This window comes from Camelina sativa, chromosome 18 (assembly GCF_000633955.1).
Source record: "Camelina sativa cultivar DH55 chromosome 18, Cs, whole genome shotgun sequence".
Lineage (NCBI taxonomy): Eukaryota > Viridiplantae > Streptophyta > Magnoliopsida > Brassicales > Brassicaceae > Camelina > Camelina sativa.
The window spans coordinates 3,256,420-3,269,439 of NC_025702.1; the positions used below are offsets into that span (position 1 = coordinate 3,256,420).

The 13,020-nt window shown below is 35.7% G+C and overlaps 1 pseudogene; it reads left to right on the forward strand.

Annotated features, from left to right (window-relative positions):
• LOC104760419 lies at window positions 1,695–12,618 on the forward strand (annotated as a pseudogene).

Here is a 13,020-nt window from a genome sequence, read left to right on the forward strand (position 1 = left end):
TCTAACGAAGGAAAAGGAACGTCACGTTTAAGGAGTTGGTAGAGGTTGTGATTGAGGGCGACACGAGCGAATTTCTCGTTACTAACATTTGGAGGTCGCAGGCTATGCACCTCCCAGAATGTGGAAGTGGAAGTAGGGTAGGTGAGGTGAATGTGATTCGACAAGGCGACCTCAAGAACCGAATCGCCGAGGAACTCAAGACGCTTGAATAAAGGAGATAAGCCCACGCAATCAGGAGAGGTTTGCGTTGTCGCTTCCTTGAGAAGATTCTTGTTCGTGAAACTGTAATTCAAGATCTTCTCCACAGCTTCTACTGATGAATCCATCCCCGGCGAAAGCTGAAGGCGGCGGCGCCGTCGGGGTGAAGAGTTTTAGGTCGTCACTAAAAGCAGGTTCAGTCCTAAAATGTTATTTATAAGTTTTTTAAAAGTGGAGTTTGGATAACATTTCGAAAGTTTCAGGAACAATTTAGAAGGATATGGTTACATGAAGGATTAAAGCGAAATTATAGTATGATTAGATTTGGAACGTGTGTCCGTCGGCGTTTGGATTAGACTGAACTGAGCCAAGCCATAGTTTACGGAAGAGGAAGAAGAGATAAAGAAGTAGAGAACCAGTGATAATTCTCGATTTGATATGGTTAACAGAAAACCGAAAATTTTATATTAAAAATAAATAATTAATTAGATAATCAGGGTAAAATTGGAATTTTGATTTTGTTGAAAAATCGTAGGTATGAAAATAACAATACTAATTATTTTGGGTTTTAAATGACATGTTTTTATTATTTGGTGTATTTTTATTCTAATCCAAAACAATTGGGTATTAAACGTTCAAATAAAAATAACTTCAGATTTTTTTGGCATTTTTCCTTTTACCGTAGTGGTGGCTAATATTCGATTGGTAACAGTAAACCGACACTAACCATCTTCATGTATATACTAGGTGGAGGAATTTTTTAAAACTATTTATAAAAAATTTCAAGTTATATTTATTTCAAAATATTAAATAGGGGATATACATATTTCAATTACAAGATTTTGTGTATATAAAACATATTTCAAACTTTAATTATGTACAGCAACAAATTTAAAACATCCATTTTTGGTCGAATTAGTAAAAAGACCAAAGTTTGGGTAAGACTGATGTTATATAAAAGTACCCGGAAGAAATACATGGTCCACCCAATTTGCTTTGGTTTCTATATTTGGATTAGACTAAACCAAGCTCAAGTTTGGCTAATTTGTTTGATTTCGGTTTTGAGCTAAAATCGACAAGTCTTGGTTCAGATGCATCATACCGATCAGTCTTATTTCTTTGTCTAATCTAACCAAAAATATATACCTAATTTTATCCTATTATATTCCTATTAACCAAAATTCCAAACAAACTGAATTAACCAAAATGTACCAAATTTCACATAAATGTACCCAACAAAATCTTTCAAAAAATTGGAAAGAAAATAAAAGAACGATTTACTTATCATGGAACCGACCTAAAATTTGCACCGTCTTAATCTTTTTCACCACAGTGACAAAAAAGTAAAAGAAAAAAAAAACAATCGAACCGAACCGACTTTAATGTCGGGGCCTAGAAACGCAAACGCGAACGCAAACGCAAAAAGGGATAAATTTATATTTACAATAAAAACCCTATTGTATTTCGTTTTATATTTTTTTACTCGTCATATTTTCTTTAGCCGTCGTCTCTGCTCTGAACCTCTTCCCTAAACCCTTGCCTGTCAAATCAGCAACACTCCGCCATCGCTTTCCGTAGCCGATAATTTCTTCCGGAGAGAACTTCAGAAAATTTATCTACCTCCCAAAGAGACTGTACGATCGCAGCTTCAATCTCTTCTTCGAATCGCACGAAACCCTCCCATCAAAATCTCTTCGACGATTCTCCCTTGCTCGTAACTGACAGCTTAACTGCAAGTTAACTAGCGATGGGTCTCGATCAAGAAGACTTAGAGTATGTTCTTCTTTCATGGATTTTGTTTTGGTTGATTCGGCGATGATTTTAGATTTTAATTGAACTAGTTAGATGATTTATAATGTTACTCTTTTCTATTGAAACAGCTTGACCAATGATGATCACTTCGTCGACAAGGAAAAGCTTTCAGCTCCTATCAAGTCTACAGCTGATAAGTTCCAGCTCGTTCCCGAGTTCTTGAAGGTACACACAGAACACAAAATCTTGTTTTGTTCATACTTGACTGTATAATCTTGGTGACAAAAGTGATTCATACTTGACTGTGTAATTGTTCTTGTTTTGTAGGTGAGAGGACTTGTGAAGCAACACCTGGATTCCTTCAATTACTTTATCAATGTCGGGATTAAAAAGATTGTTCAGGCAAATAATCTTATTAAGTCCGACATTGACCCATCAGTCTTCCTAAGGTCAAACTTTGTAATCTCAATTTCTTCTTGTATCTGACAAGTCTCAATGTATGAATATTGATGTCTCGTTTCAAGTAAAATAGTGGGTGTTTTGCAGTCCTTTTCTAAGTCCTCATTACAACAGATGCATATATAAAGAGATTGTGCTTATCTATTGGACTTCTCCTGTTTACAAAACTAACCTTTCGTAGCTAAACTTTTAATGCAGGTTTAAGTCAGTCAGAGTTGGTGAACCCTCAGTTATAAATCTTAATATTGCGGAACAACTTAATCCGCACATGTGCCGATTAGCAGACATGACGTAAAGTGTTCTTTACTAGTCATATCTTTGTTTTCTAGTTTGATGTTTGAGCATATGTTGTGCAGTTGGAATCTGAATTCCACCTGTTTATGTTGTTCCTCATCCGTCTACATCATCAATAACTTTCCTTTTCTATTGGCTGTGGTAAATGCATTATAACTTCTTGTTTTAATTACCAGGTATGCTGCTCCAATATATGTCAATATAGATTATGTTCATGGAAGTCATGGAGTGAAGACACCAGCTAAAAAGGTAAATGAGAAAGAAAATTTATTGTACATAATGATGCTTATAATCAAACTCAGGCTGAATATGATGTTTCTTTATTCAGGATAACGTAATTATCGGAAGGATGCCTATTATGTTGCGGAGTTGCCGCTGTGTATTACATGGAAAAGATGAAGAGGAGCTTGCAAGATTGGGTTTGTATTTTGTACCCCTATTTTAACATTACATCTTCGTGTTCATAATATTTTTTGTACTTCATTTGGATTCTAGGTGAGTGCCCTCTTGACCCTGGAGGATACTTCGTCATCAAAGGAACTGAGAAGGTGATAATTCATATATTTATATATAATCTTCTTCCAGCTATCATATGGAATCTATAGATTGCCTAGTAGTCCGAACTTAGATTTTGTGGATATATGTTGTGTATTATTACGTCTCTTAGTTCGGACTCGATTGTGTGTCTTTTTTCACAGTTCAACGCTGTTCTCGTTCTAATTGACGTGTTTCTGTTTCTAGCTGTTTCTGTCAATAATAGTTATCCGATTTGTTTGTCATGCGATCCTTTCCTTTTTACGTGACCTGAAGCCATGCATTTCTTGTGCTGGTGTTTGATGTTCATTTCAGGTGTTGTTGATACAAGAACAACTTTCAAAGAATAGAATTATTATTGATTCTGATAAAAAAGGGAAGTAAGTGATCTCTTACAATATTTTAGCCCCTGTAGTATTGATGGAAAGCATCCTCAAATACATTCATTTTCAAGCCAAATCATTCTATTATTCTTCAGCAGTGTTCTTCCATTGTTTACCCGCCCACTCTCCATTTATCAGTTTTTCGAGTTGCTCACTCTCTTTCTTTTACTGCTTATTTTCAGCATAAATGCATCCGTCACAAGCAGCACTGAAATGACGAAAAGCAAAACAGTTATTCAGATGGAAAAGGAGAAGATATATTTATTTCTTCATCGATTTGTAACAAAGGTGTAGATACATTATCATGTCCACCAATTTAATTATAGATCTTTCAGCATTGGGTTCTATTGGCTGAGCATGTGATTTTGTCATAGATTCCAGTTATAATTGTCCTAAAAGCTATGGGAATGGAGAGCGATCAAGAGATTGTACAAATGGTTGGCAGGGATCCCCGTTTTAGCGCATCACTCTTACCTTCTATTGAGGCAAGTATTATAGCCCCCTGCTTTTTATCTTGTGTCTAATTTATGGTAATTTCGTAATGATGCTAGTGTTTGAGTGAACCTTTCAATTTATAATAACGCTAAACCTAGAAGCAGCTGTAGTTTATGGATATAAATATAAATTTTCGTCATATGAATTTTTGAATCTGTTTCATTGGCAAAACTAAATACGTAGCAGTGATCCTTGTGGTTGATTGTTTTTGTTCTCACAATTTTAGTTAGGAAGTTAATCAAAACAATGATACTTAAATCTGATACTATGCATATTGATCAAGTCTGGTGCACTTGTGAGCGCCATGGTCGGTTGGTGATGCATAAAGATATAGAAGCAACTGCTATGGCTCTTAGAATGGAAGGGTTTTCGTTGACATTCGGAAAATACTCGTACTCCCTCTTGCTATAGCTATTGAAAGTTATAGGTGATGTGTGAATATCATTTACCCGTGTCTCACATAAAAAACTGCCATACGAAACCAATGTCCTAGCTAGTCCTTTTTGTTGAGTGTGAAAGTTCATGAATTTCTTAATCTTCCATGCCATATTTATCTCTCTGAATGCTTATTTATTTTCAGGAGTGTGTTAGTGAAGGTGTGAATACACAAAAACAAGCACTGGAGTATCTCGAGGCAAAGGTGCATTTTTTTAGTTATCTTATTGAGTCATTTAGTTTTCTATTCAATGATTCTAGTGAACACATCGTCTGCTTCAAAAATTATCTAAAAAATCTAGAAAATATTTTACTGCCCTGTTTTAAAAAGATCTCTTTATAGTTTAAAAAAGACCATAGCTCATATCTCAGTCTACTGAAATGAGATCTGTCATACACTTTCTGGTGGTAGAATTAGTTCCTTCCACCTCACTTTGTGATGTATCGGGATTAAGTCGTCAATTTATTTCCATGTTGTCGTGTTTTTCCATTGAGGACTAAACAAGCTGAACAGAAGAGTAGACTATCAGGTTATGTTAGAATAACAGTAGAAACTATCAGGTTATGTTAGAATAACAATAGATTTTGACTTTTGTCAATTTGCAGCAAGAAGTATGTGACATATTCTTTTTATCTGTTTATTACTGTAGGTGAAAAAAACATCATACGGCCCTTTACCTGAAATGGTTTTATTCTTTATTCCACTATCACACTCTCTAGTTTAACTCTATACAGATGGAGAGTATGTTTTTGGCCCTGCACATTTGAATATGAAAGTTTTCTTGCTAACTGAAACTTCCACATTGTATATTTACATGATTTTACTAGGACGGAAGAGTTCTATACATCCTCAGAGAATTATTTCTTGCGCACGTACCTGTAAGTATCTTAAGGTGCGTGACAACAATTTCCGTCAAAAATGTTTCTATGTTGGCGTGATGTTGAGACGAATGATTGAAGCAATGTTAAACAAAGATGCAATGGATGACAAGGTAATATGATGACCTTCTATTAGGATTATTGCTTGTATGGCATTGTAGATACTTAGATTAACTAAAGATTAGCCAATGGAAAAAAGGGAGGGCATGCTTAAATTGGCTTACAAATTTTCTTGGCTGTCTCTTAGAAGAGCCATTCATATTTAAAGATTTAACTCAATATGATGGCTAACTTGTTGGTCTGTGATTTGAGATGAACTAAGGATGATCTGTAGACAAGTGTTATTGTAACCCGAAAGTTCATATTGCTTGTAACGTGAGTTCTCAAATGTGCGTCTTTTTGTAGGATTATGTTGGTAACAAGCGATTGGAGTTATCTGGACAACTAATATCTCTTCTCTTTGAGGTGTCGTTGCAACATATCACCAAGCACAGTACTTTCTCTTCCTTTTTTGTAAGATTTTGTCTAGTTCTTACCTATTTTTTCCCCTCCCTCTCCCTGCTACAGGATTTGTTCAAAACGATGACCAGTGAGGCCGTTAGAAATGTAGATGAAATTCTTAAAAAAGCAAACCGGGCTTCCAAATTTGATATCTCCCAGGTAAGTTTGGAAATATATTTCCCTGCTGATTCAGGTCCTGCATTCAATTTTCTTAACCTGAAAAACATGTATTAGACACCTATAATTTGGAATTGCAAATGATCTTCTGTCAAAATAACATCAAAGATTCATTTTCTAAGGTTTTTTTTTGTTTTTTTTTTGTGTGTTTCCTCCATGTTTCTTGAAATAATAGAAAATATATTTCTGTTGTTGGAAAAAAAAAAAATTCTGTTTGCAGTAAGCTCATTATTAGCTAGGTGTTATTATGCCGATTACCTCTTGCTTTATGAACTTGCATTTCCTTGCTACTTGAATTGTGACAGTAATTTTTTTTTTATTGATTAGATTCGCAGAAATTGTTACTGGAGTCAAATTTCTGATAGTAAAACTTCAATTTTCTTTTGTCATGTGCTCGTAGTATCTTACTGACAGTATTACTTTGGGGCTAGAAAGAACCCTTTCAACTGGAAACTTCGATATTAAAAGGTTTAGAATGCATAGAAAAGGCATGACACAGGTCAGTCTCACTCTCTCTATATATATCTGTGTATGTCTTCAGCCGCCTTCATGCTACTTCATTCTCAAAAAAAAAATTTCATATAGGTGTTAACAAGGTTATCTTTTATTGGGAGCATGGGGTTTATCACGAAAATTTCGCCACAATTTGAAAAGTCCAGAAAAGTAAGTGGGCCTAGATCATTGGAACCCAGCCAGGTAATGATACATTCTCTATCAGCCTGATAATAAGAAAACTATTGCTTTTACATTGCATCTGATTTTGGTATTGTGATTTGTGCAAGTGGGGCATGCTCTGCCCATGTGATACCCCAGAAGGCGAAGCTTGTGGACTTGTCAAGAACTTGGCTTTAATGACTCATGTCACAACGGATGAAGAGGAAGGGCCATTGGTTGCTATGGTAGGGGTTTGCTATTTTTTTTGGCACATGCAGTCTATTTATTCGCATTAATCGTCTTTGATATGGATTTGAGAAGGATACCGCTGGAACCACACTACCCTTTCTCATTATCTTCTGCTAGAATTAGTTAATCTAATGCTGAATCTGTGTGTTCAAATTAATTCTCTGGAAACAGTGCTACAAATTGGGTGTTACAGATCTGGAAGTATTGTCAGCAGAGGAGCTGCATACTCCTGACTCATTTTTGGTAATATTGAATGGGCTAATACTTGGCAAACATAGAAGGCCACAGGTACTTTATATAAAGACACAGATCTCCAACAAGCACAATACACATATTTACACCGCTTCACGAGTTTCTATTGTTTCAGTACTTCGCCAATTCACTTAGAAGGCTGCGTAGAGCTGGAAAAATTGGCGAGTTCGTCAGTGTGTTCACAAACGAAAAGCAGGTACTAGGTTTTGCGTTGTGCACTTTATAGATAGCTTTTGCTCATTCGTCCACCAAGCAAAATCCAATTTATTTATTCGGTTATGTTTTGTGTATGTACTACTTAAGCTTTATATTTGGTAATATGGATTGATATAGCTAGAACTGAAGATTAAGATTTCTGAGCTAAAAATAGATGGTGGAAGCTACATTAATTAATTTTGTTGTTTTATTTGTAGTCTTAGTAGCCTCCCTTTTGGTATTTTGTAGTAGAATTACAGCTTAGGATGCGAATTATAAAACCTACAACTTCGTAGATGATTGCTTATAAAGGATGAAGGAAACTATTTTTTTTTTATTTAAATTCCTGCTAATATATATATTTTTTTCTGACGAATTTACAAATGTTTACTGACACTGACTCCAAAGAAAAAATGTTTACCAGCATTGTGTTTACGTTGCTTCTGATGGTGGGCGGGTGTGTCGTCCACTTGTTATAGCGGATAAAGGAATATCAAGAGTTAAACAACACCACATGAAGGAATTACAGGTACATGTGTTATATTTTCCCAGATTCATGCATAGTTGTCATAGTGGTATAATTTAAAATCATTGGCTGACTGATTTGTACTTTTCTGAAGGATGGAGTTCGCACTTTTGATGACTTTATTCGTGACGGTTTAATCGAGTATCTTGATGTCAATGAGGAAAATAATGCATTGGTTCATCTCAGACTCATATTTCCAGCTGTATTCTATTTTATTGCACCGTAAGGAGCCTAGAATGATGAACTGCTCTTTTTCCTTGTTTCAAGATCGCTTTATATGAAAGTGAAGCTACTGCGGAACTGGATGAAGGAGCAGAAGCTGCTAAGATAAGGGCAGACACAACCCACATTGAGATTGAACCTTTCACCATCTTAGGTGTTGTTGCTGGTCTTATTCCCTACCCTCACCATAACCAGTCACCTAGAAATACATATCAGGTTTGTGTTTCTAGACAATCTGACTTAAGGCTGCACAATCTGACTTAAGAGCTGCAATTTTTGTTGGTTTGCATTTCGTTATTAGTCATTAATTCCTGTTACATTGTGTGCAGTGTGCTATGGGGAAACAAGCTATGGGAAATATTGCTTACAACCAGGCAAGTCCGTTTATGCTTTCCATGTCATTTCACTGAAGCAAATCTTGCTTCTTTCCACTTTTAGTGTGATTAGATAAATTGTTGCCTATCATGCTATCTTAGGTTTTACTTAGTTAAGTTGATTGTATGAAGTCTAAATACTTTAATGCCTGTATCTTCTCCGTTGCATCATGTTTTTGTATGAAGTCTAAATCTGTCAGACACTGATTTTGTTTTTTATAATCTTTGTATTTAGTTAAACCGGATGGACACATTGCTTTACCTATTGGTGTATCCTCAGAGACCCCTGTTGACCACAAGGACAATTGAATTGGTACGTTTCTTTACTCTAGTATGAATGTATTAATAATATGAAACTAATAAATTATGCTTGTTAACAGGTTGGATACGATAAACTTGGAGCAGGTCAAAACGCAACAGTTGCTGTAATGAGTTATAGTGGATACGACATAGAGGATGCAATAGTGATGAACAAATCTTCCTTGGATCGTGGTTTCGGCCGCTGCATTGTTATGAAAAAGTATGTAATGGATTTCTCTGTGTGGCAAAGTTGTTTTCTTTGAAAGTCTGTCTCTTACATTAACTATTGCTTGTGTTGTCTTGTCTTATCTTGTGAAACAGAATTGTCGCTACATGCCTGAAGCACGACAACGATACAGTAGACAGAATACTCAGACCACAAAGAACAGGCCCAGATGCAGAAAAGATGCAGGTATTACATTTTGTCTGCATATGCCATATATCGTAAGACTTGTGACGTCATATTTTTAAAATGGCATCTTTGGGAATATGTTTTGTTATCATTGCTAATTCTTTATGCATTTCTTAGATGTTGTGGAAACAGTCTAAGTAATCCATTGAGGACAATACATTTTTTAACTTTTGCAATTTCTTATAAGAGGGACCAAGCACGATATGGTTGTTGATTATCTCTCAAATTATACTCTCCATTACCAAAAAATATGACTCTGCCTAGAAATTATGACATAGATGGCATAAACCCTCCTATTGTGTTTGAAGACGGGAAAGTTCTAATCCAAACAGCTAGTGATAGTGTCTGAATCAAGGCGTTTTCCTTCCCTTATCTCCTTGCTGCTTTTTGTTGTTTATTATTTATTTGACTTGTGGCCTTTTCCTCTGCTAATACATCTTAAATCAATTTTTCTTTTTAAGATACTGGACGATGATGGAATTGCTTCTCCGGGAGAAATTATCAGACCAAATGATGTTTATATAAATAAACAAACCCCTGTGGACGTAATTAATAAGAGTACATCTCAGCTATCTGATAGGTATCCAATATATTTCTCGAATATGTGATCATAATTGTTTCTTAAAACTGTAATCACAGATGTTCAGTTCGTTGTGTAATGTTCAGTCAATACCGTTCGGCCAGAGAGTATTTCAAAGGTCCTGAAGGGGAGACACAAGTGGTCGATAGAGTTGCTCTGTGTCCTTTTAAAAATAACCAGTTATGTATCAAATATATGATACGACATACTCGTCGACCAGAGGTGAGAATAGTTTTCTTCAATACTGTTATGCTTCTAGCCTAGGCCTCGTGTTCTACAGTGTTAATCATGTCTTGGTCCGGCTTTTTTTTAGCTTGGTGACAAATTCAGCAGTAGGCATGGGCAGAAAGGTGTATGTGGTACAATTATTCAGCAAGAAGATTTTCCATTTTCTGAGCTTGGAATTTGCCCTGATTTGATCATGAATCCACATGGGTTTCCAAGGTTAGAAATTCTTCCTTAAGACAATTCTCTATCTATCTGTGCTGCCTTTTTATAACGTGGAGCCAAAAGAACAAAACATCCTGCATTTTGTGTACGAGTGTGTGCGTGTATATGGGGCCTTTTGTGTAGAGGTTTTGCTTCATTTGTTACCATTGCGTTGCCTTAACTATAAGAATCTTTTCGATGTAACAAACAAGTAACAGTGGATTTCCAGTTGGCAGAAAATCATAAAATCTGTTTTGGTACCCAACTTGAAGCAACAGTTATGATCCCGTCGGTCCAAAACTTTCGAGTTTCATCTGAAACTTCTTGATTACTTGAGATTTAAAACTGACGAATGTATTAACATATTTTTTGTCACAGTCGTATGACAGTAGGTAAGATGATAGAACTCCTTGGAAGTAAGGCTGGGGTTTCTTGTGGTAGATTTCATTATGGTAGTGCTTTTGGAGAAAGAGGAGGCCATGCAGACAAGGTTGAGACTATAAGGTACTTTTTTTCTCTCGTAAACTACGAGGTTTCTCTTCCATTTATAACCTTTTCTTTTGGCATTTAATGTCATCGTATGATCTTCTATCATTGCAGTGCGACCCTTGTAGAGAAAGGGTTCTCATACAGTGGGAAGGACTTGTTATACTCAGGTACTGCATTATGATTCTGTACACATTTCAGAATGTGCAGTTTCATGTTAAAATTCATTCTAGTGTCTGTTGTTAATTTATTTGTGTACAAAGTCGTTTAGGATCTCACTAAAATGGGCGAAGACATTATCCTTTGACATTTTTAACGGACATGCTGATTCTTATTCTAAAGCAATATAGGGTTTAATGATTCTTTCTTGTACATCAACATGACGACCTTGAGAGTCTTGCAGGTCTCAGTGGCGAGCCATTGGAAGCATACATATTTATGGGGCCAATATATTACCAGAAATTGAAACACATGGTGAGGTTCCTCTTAACTTATGTGAACTATATTTTTGTCTGTTAAAAAATAAATAAATATCAGAGTACAGTAGTTTTTCTCAAAAAGTAAACAGAATTTCTCTTTTTTGTACTTATGTTGAATAGGTTCTAGACAAGATGCATGCGCGAGGGAGTGGACCACGTGTCATGATGACAAGACAGCCTACTGAAGGGAAATCTAAGAATGGAGGTTTGTGCCTCTTACTTCTGTATCTTCACTCTGGATTTGATACATATTCTTTTGATTTATGATTTATGAAATAATTTAGGACTTGTATTTTCTTTTTTTCCTTAAGAGTGTTTTATTATTACGTTTTGTTATAAGGGTTAGGTTTCGTTTGTGAGACCTATCCAAACTACAGAGAGCCTTAGTGAAATTTACTCTTGTTTCGTGTTATTGTTCTGTTTTCTACTATTATACTAAGGGTTTTGGTTTGTGAATTTGATTGTATCTCTAACGCTGTTCCAGGTTTAAGGGTGGGAGAAATGGAACGAGATTGTCTTATTGCTTATGGGGCCAGCATGTTGATCTACGAACGGCTCATGGTTTCTAGTGATCCTTTTGAAGTTCAGGTAACTAAATCGTAATGCACTGTTTTTATAAGTGGCAAAATCTGTGAAGTCATTGCAACTCCTTGTCTTGCTGATGTTGTCTAAAAGATATCAGCAACATTGAATGGGGTAATCTTTTATGTCGTGGAGACGGTTAGGATGCCCAACTGGTTTTGATACAGCCTCGATTGCAGGTTTGCAGAGCTTGTGGTTTGTTGGGATATTACAGTTACAAGCTTAAAAAGGCATGTTGTTCAACATGTAAAAATGGCGATAACATTGCTACTATGAAACTCCCATATGCATGCAAGCTACTATTCCAGGTAAAACCACTGATCCACCCCGCTCAAATTGAATCTCTCCTTGGTCCCATTGGAAATTATTGGTAGTTTTGATCTTCGAATACAAATTTCTTTCTAAATAAGTAAGAAGCATTGATGTTTTAGGTTTTACTGGTTTGTGGGTCTCTAATGGAGTAATGACTCTCTTAAAAAAAACCCCGTTCTTATAGTTATCCTCTGGCTTGTTTATGTTTCTTTCTTAACTCGTTCTGTGCATTATGTGGTAACAGGAACTCCAGTCAATGAATGTTGTTCCGCGTCTGAAACTCACAGAGGCTTGATCTCAGGGAAATGTTATCAAACTTTTTATTAACTTAGATGATAGTTTGATACGACTTCGATACCTTCTGGTTTGATATTCTGGTCTCAAATTTCTGAGGTTGGATCATATTTGCTGTACTGAACCTTTGGGGGAAAAAATGCAAAAGTTAAAAAGTTTTTTTTTTCACATCTACTTTAGTAATATTGAACCAATGTATGAACTAGAGACTATGAACTGAGAGACTACATTGGGAATTAATTAATGATTGAAGAAGAAACAAATATCTTGTGGAATCCTTTGCCTAGCAGCAAGAGTATATTAGCTAGCGCTTGTTACCACATCTCTGTCCAAGACGTTACGGAGACGGCCACTTCTTGATCCGCTCCACGATATGCTTACACCTTTGTCGTGCCTCATGTATGTATGATTTAAGAAAAGATATAAAGGTTATTTTCTTCTAAAACAACATTTCTAGTAATTTATAGAATCTCTGTTAAGAAAATATATATGCAAAAGAGAGAAGCATATTTTCTTCTTCAAATATAAACGAAAGCACAATTTTTTTTTTTTTTTTTTTTTTTTTTT